Source organism: Papio anubis, chromosome 3, assembly GCF_008728515.1.
Source record: "Papio anubis isolate 15944 chromosome 3, Panubis1.0, whole genome shotgun sequence".
Classification (NCBI taxonomy): Eukaryota; Metazoa; Chordata; class Mammalia; order Primates; family Cercopithecidae; genus Papio; species Papio anubis.
In genome coordinates this window covers 171,605,860-171,612,652 of record NC_044978.1, presented here as the reverse complement: position 1 = coordinate 171,612,652, position 6,793 = coordinate 171,605,860, and the positions used below count along the sequence as shown (strand labels likewise).

Sequence of the window (6,793 nt, the reverse complement as noted above, 5' to 3'; positions counted from 1 at the left end):
GACATATTCCAGCTCCCTCTTCCTCACCTCTGTGACAAAAGTGACTTTCTCAACCACTCCTCCTACCATGTGACTGTGCTGAATTTTTGTGAGAATTTAGTGAGATAAATATGCAAGATGCCTGATGTTAAATAAATGGAAAAGATAATAAGTACATTGCCAAGATATTAGCAGATGGTCATAGAGGTATCATACTATATAAAGGGAACAATGAATCAGAAGTTGAAGGATACAGCTTGTAGTCTTCAAGTGAGCCACTAACGTACTGGTTAACAAGCAGTAAGATAATCAAGTAAGGTTATCCAAGTAAGGTTAACCAGTAAGATAATCAAGTAAACCACTAACTTACTGGTTATCTAACTAGTAGGATAACCCTACTTAGATAACCAGCAAGTTAGCTAGTTTGATGTGGTTATATAACCTCTCTGGGCTTCCATCTACCATCTTTGTGGGCTTGACCTAGGTAATATTGCTATATATTTTAGAGCATTTTAAGGGCTACAACATATTTCACACACTTTATTTCACTTTGTAGTCATAATAGTATATCTCAGGTTCTATGAAATAAGACGTTATGATGACAATATAACTAGATTAGAAGCACTTTCTTTCTTTACCTCCAGCTCCTTCCGTAATGTCATTTCTGTAGCCAAATCATTTCCAATGTCCGCAAAGGGGATCCTTGTTAGGCACTACTTTTATTAACACACAAATGTTCCAACTCAATTGGCGTCCGGGCTAATGAATTTAATTTGACAAGGAAATTAATCAGTTCTAACTAGGTTTCTAAATTATTCCTTGCGCCTTTATGTGTCCTTGGCTTGCATTCACTTTTCCACATGCTGGTGTTGTTGGGGCTTTTCAAGCTACTTAGGGTCAGTGGGACAGGCTCCATCACTAGCCTTAAGGCCTCATTCAAGTTCATGGTGGGGTTACTCCTGTGCTGGGCTGGAGGTATTACTGGATTCCTGCCCAGCCTCCAGCATAACCACCAGCTCTTTCTATGGGCTGGGCCTCTTTGGTTCTTTAAGAAACTTTGGGTATGAACAGAAGCAATTTTGAGACATGGGATTGTAGATGAGAAAAACCACTGGGAAAGGGCAGATTTGCGGATGGTGAAAGCAAATCAGTGACAGCAGCTCCAGGTGAAATTTGCCTCTGAAGTGTCTCAGGCCTACCTTGTCATCACGCATGTTTGCTAGCCCTAGAAAGCATCGAAGCCAATGTAAGACATCCATCAGTTCACCTGCTCAGGAAGAATGCTCCTTCTTGGAATAGTAATGTGACATTGATTTGTGGCAAGACAAGAATTCCATCCAATAAGACTCTAATGCAATATTGGATCATCATAAAAATAATTGAGAAAAAATTCAATGTTTAATCTCTGCTAATTTAATATTCCTAAAGATATGTGAACAGGACTTCAGGTCAGATTGATTTTACTGTGTCAATTTTTTGTTACCTTTTTCCCCTAAATTCCTTTGGGTCAGAAAAAAAGTTCAGAGTTATTGTGGAGTTTGGAAATGTACTCTGTTTTGTTTGTTGTTCTTATTGTTATTTGTGTAATATTTTAGGGTAGCAATTCCATTTTAAAGATTTTTTTTTTCCCTAGGGAAGTAATCATATAAATACTAAAGATAATGATACTTAACAATTCTTGTGTTTATCATTTGCCAGAGATTGTGCTAAGTGCATTATCAGCATCATTTATTTCATCTTCAAAAAATGGATTGAACTGAAGATTAGGGTTATGTTCATTTTACAGATGAAGAAAGGAAGTTTGGAAAGGATAAGTACATTGCCAAGGTCACATAGCAAGGTAACTGTAATGTCAAAACTTGTGGTTTATCCATCTCCTAATTACTATGACACATTAAATTATGCTGCATATAACTGTACACTGTATATTTAAATAAAATATAAATGTAAAGAAAAAAGACTAGAAGGATATGTGCTGAACCTATTAATAGTGTTTGGTTTTAAGTAGTGAGATGACTTTTCTTTCTTATTTTCCAAGATTTGTTAAGTAAAAATGTGTTACATTGCTCACACACACACACACACACACTCCACTCCCCTCTAAATGTTTCTCCCCAATTTTCCATTTCAACAAATGGTTTCACCCCTACCCAAAACAAAACAGGTAGCTAGGAGCCGTTCTTGATTCCTCTCTTGGCTTTAACCTCAACACGCCCTTTCAATAAGATTATATCCCCAAATATATCTACTACTCACCTCTTCTACTTCCAGGGACAGTGCCATTATCTTTCCTAACTTCCACCACTGTCTTCACCACATGGCAGCAAGAGAGAACTTTTGAAAATAAAAATCAGAATGTGTTTCTTACCCTCTGAAAATTGTTGGTGGCAAGTAGAATAAAATCTATGCCTACCCCACATTCCTAACCTCTCTGGATATGGTTGATTCCTGCTTTCTTCTTCAATTCTCGTGCTGCCATTTTCCCACCTCTCACTAGGCTCTGTGAGGGTTTTCCCCCAAGGTGTCAGGCATGCTAGAATTTTCGTTCACATGTCTTTTCTGTGGTCAGGACTCTCTTCTTCTGCCTCTTGAGAGGAAGATCTAGTCAACTCCCATTTATTTCCTTTCCTTCCTTCCTTCCTTCCTTCCTTCCTTCCTTCCTTCATTCCTTCCTTCCTTCCTTCTTTCTTTCTCTTTCCTTCTTTCTCTCTTCTTTCAAATAGAAACAGGGTCTCACTCTGTCTCCCAGGCTGAAGTGCAGTGGTACAATCATATCTCACTGCAGCCTTGACCTCCTGAGTTCAAGCAACCTTCCCACCTCTGCCTCCGCCTCTGAAGTAGCTGAGACCAAAGGTGTGCACCACCATGCCTGATTCCATTCATTCTTCATTTCTCTGCTAAGAGGCTACCATCACAGAAAGAGGTCCCTGTCCATCTTATCAAAAATAGGAGAATAAGATACATGAGGTACCATCTCTTACTGAGCGTCGGTCTTTTGGAAAGTGTGCTGGTTAATTTTACGTGTCAACTTGACAAGGCTAATAAATACCCCAGATACCCCTTATTCCATAAACTCTCCCAAAGAACCTGCTATTTTCTCCTTCAGAGCATTTTTTACGGCAGAAAGCTGAAATTGAAACACTTTGAAATTACTTTGAAGTGTTTCACTTTGTTTTCTTCTTCATGATCTGTCTCCTTCTCTATTACTCAGGTTCTCCAAAGAAAAAGAACCAATAGGATAGATGGATGGATGGATAGAGTGAGAGAGAGAGAGAGAGAGAGAGAGAGAGATGAGACAGTCAGATAGATAGATAGATAGATGATAGATAGATAGATAGATAGGACATTTATTATGAGAGTTGGCACACAAGATTACAGAGGCTGAGAAGTTCCACAATATGCTGTCTGCAAAATGCAGAACCAGGAAAGTCAGTGATATAGTTCAGTCAAAAACTGAAGGCCTGAGAATCTAGTAGGGGCTCCTGGAGCTGCTAATTTGTCTTGGAGTCTGAAGGCCTGAGACCCAGGAGCTCTGATTTCTGAGGGCAAGAGAAGATGAATGTCCCAGATCAAGAAGAGAGAGAGAATTAACTCTTCCACTGTCCTTTTGCCATATCTGGGCAGATCACCTTTACTCAGTTGACGGATTCAAATGCCAGTCTCTTTTGGAAACAACCTCACAGGCATAATTTTTTCCAGTTATCTGGGTATTCGTTAACCTTGTCAGGTTGACGCATAAAATTAATCAGCACACTTTGCAAAAGACTGACACTCTGTGAGAGATGGGAGCTCACGTATGTTATTCTCAGTCCAGCACAGTGCCTGGCTCACAGTGAGGTGCTCACTAATTATCAATAGCTAAAGTTTAGTAAGCTGGAGACATGAACTGCCCCTGAGGCAAGCTTGAACAATTTCAAGCCATTACAAATTTACTATTTAACCAAGTGCATGTAGCTGAGTCCCTGGGATTTGGAGACCAACTGTACAGCTGGGAAGCTTCTAAGTTAACTTTTATATAGAAATTAGTATTTATTAAAGCATAAGTAATTAAAATGTGATGATATAAAATTTTCATATATATTTAAACTCAATAGTAACTGCAGAATTGTTTACAATTTTGACCAGCAAAAACTTTTTTCAGAAAGGGATATTTCATGACTGACATTGGATAGCATTCTCAGATAAAAAACAGACAACTTTTAGTCAGTTTTAGTAATGTTAGATTATCTCTGGATAAGGGACCCTTTTATTGCCTGATCCAGGATGGTCCCCTCTCACTGCTCAGATGTACTTGGTACCCACTGGGATCGTATAACTTCCGAAACTTTGGGCTGTGACTGTGTCTTTATTGACTGGAAGTTCTCAGACAACCACCCTGACTCATGCTTTCCACTTCTATACAATGGGTATACGAATGGCTTCCTCATAGGATCATTGAGAGAATTGGATAAGAAGAGAGTAGAATATTTTAAATGCTTGTTAATGGTCATGCCATCATTTGCTTAAGGATAGAGATGGTCTTGTTTATCTTTTTATTTTCAGCAGAAAAATAATGACAGGAACTTCATTGCGTTTGTAAAAATGATTGAATTGAGATTTTTTTAGCCTCCCCGTGCATCAGGGCATCCTTAGGATCTCAGAAAATGTTTGCCTGAAGGCATGACAAAAGGTGAGAGTTGTCCCCACCTAATCTTCTTTCAAGTTGTCTTTCAGACCCGCATTGTGGTTCCAGGGTTGGATACGAGGCAGGCAGTAGGAAGAGAGGGTTTCATCTTGGATTGTGGTCTGGAAAGGGAATGCAGCACCTTACCACCCATCGTATTTGCTTTTGCTTTGTTTCAGCTTTCTGCTGAAAAGGCAAAGTGGGCAGAGCAGGAGCCTTGAGAACAATGAGACGTGAGTTCCAATCACAGCACATCTTAGGAGCTGTGTGACTGTAGGCATGCTACTTAATATCTCTGACCTTAACTATTCAGTGAGTGTAATATGCCCGTTTTAATGGGATTGCTGAGGGAATCAGATAAAAATAGCATTGTATATGCCACATGATATTTTGAACAGTCCGTGCTCCATAAATATTAATCTGCTAATGTCTTATTTCAAGATTTTTGTGTAAGTGGGGGAAGAGAGTGGGAGAAGAAGAAAGGGAGGAGCAAAAGAGAGAGAAAGAGAGGCTCAAGAGATAGACCATGTAATGTCTGCAGAACACAGCAGGTGTCTTGGAAAAGTGATAGAGAGCAAGAAGCAGCATTCAGCTCGAGCTGTGTCCATGACCACAGGCTCAACCCTGCTGTTTGCAGATGGGGAAATTCTTGAACTGTAAATATTAGACCAAAGAAAACGTGGCTTTTGTGAATTTCTTCTGGGCTGGTTTCTGAAAAGGGTTGCTTTCTGTGCCAGCTCCCCACCTCCACATCTGTTCCCTGGCCTCCGGAATGTGGCCCCCATGGCAGAACCTGAATTGTTACCAGGGTGATGAAGATGTCCTTGGCTCAACATTTGCTGACTAGGGCCTGAAAGGCTGGTCAGGACTTAATGACCAGGACTTCTAATGTTCAAGGGCAGCTCTGGCATCAAGATGGGATGAAAACTGGCAGCCCCAAGGAGGCTTGCCTACCCCTGCACCTCATTCCAGATTTCCAGTTATTTACAATATTTCCAAAGCATCCAGTTCATGGTATTTGGTGGCATAACTCTGACCTCAGAAGACCCTCCTTAGAAATATAATGTGTGTTTAATGTGTCCCAATCTTAGTTCTGCTACTTAGTTATGTGACCTTGGATAAGTCCTTTTATTTCTGAGTTTCATTTCCTTTGAAGGGTAGAGGGGACAGAGAGAAAAGAGGGTGTTACACTTATATTTACAGTGCAACAAATCACTCCAAACCTTAGTGGCTTAAAACAACAATTTATTATTGCCTTTTATGGTTCTGTAGGTTGACTGGGCTCTGCTGGGCAACTCTTGCATCAGGTGTCTAGAGATGCAGCCATCTGAAGACATGACTAGGCTGGATGTCCAAGAAGGATTACTTATATGGATGGCACTTGATGTGGGCTGTCATCTGGGAGCTCAGTTGAGGCTGTTGACCTGACAGCCAACATGTGGTCTCTCTATGTGGTGTTAGCTTCTCACTGAATGGTGAATAGATTTGCAAAGAAAATACCCCCAAAGAGAGCATTCCAAGAGGTTTAGGAAGAAGTTTCAAGATTGCTTATAACCTAGTCATGGAAGTTCTAGAACATCACTTCCACCATATTCTCTTGGTCAAGCAAGGCCAGGCTAGGTTCAAAGGGAGTGGAAATAGATTTTACTGCCTAATGAGATAGGGGCAAGATCACAGTGGAGAAGAGGTTGTAGGATAGGAGGTATTGGAGCAGCAATTTTTGGAAACTACAGTCTGACACAAAAAGGCAGAAAGGTGGATGAGATTGATCCCTTGGAAAAGTAGGGAAGAAAATCTTGTCATTTCTGATTCAGTTTTATTCTGTCTTCCCCCATCATCTGTAGCTCTGTGTCAATGGTGGATGTGGCTTTAGTGTGGTGATCCACATCTTTATTCACTGAGTACCCACTTAAAAAGACAATGGTGTCTTCTTTCAGCCTGCATTCCAGGTGCATGTTCCCAATAGCTTGGCCAGATATAGTCCCTCCTCACTTGGTTGCCATTTGGGGCTTCTCCTCACTTGTCTTCTCCTCTGCTTTTTTGTTTGTTTGTTTTTGTTTTGTTTTTGTTTTAGACAGAGTCTCTCTCTGTCACCCAGGCTGGAGTGCAGTGGCACGATCTGGGCTCATTGCAAGCTCTGCCTCCTGGGTT

General features: G+C 40.6%; 1 long non-coding RNA gene across 1 annotated transcript; it reads left to right on the top strand.

Moving 5' to 3' along the window:
• The first annotated feature begins 886 nt into the window (after positions 1–886).
• On the top strand, positions 887–5,073 carry LOC108585877. The gene is made up of 3 exons (XR_002521952.2): positions 887–1,819; positions 4,522–4,648; positions 4,822–5,073. It is a non-coding gene; the product is annotated as an uncharacterized LOC108585877 (long non-coding RNA).
• Positions 5,074–6,793: the final 1,720 nt, after the last annotated feature.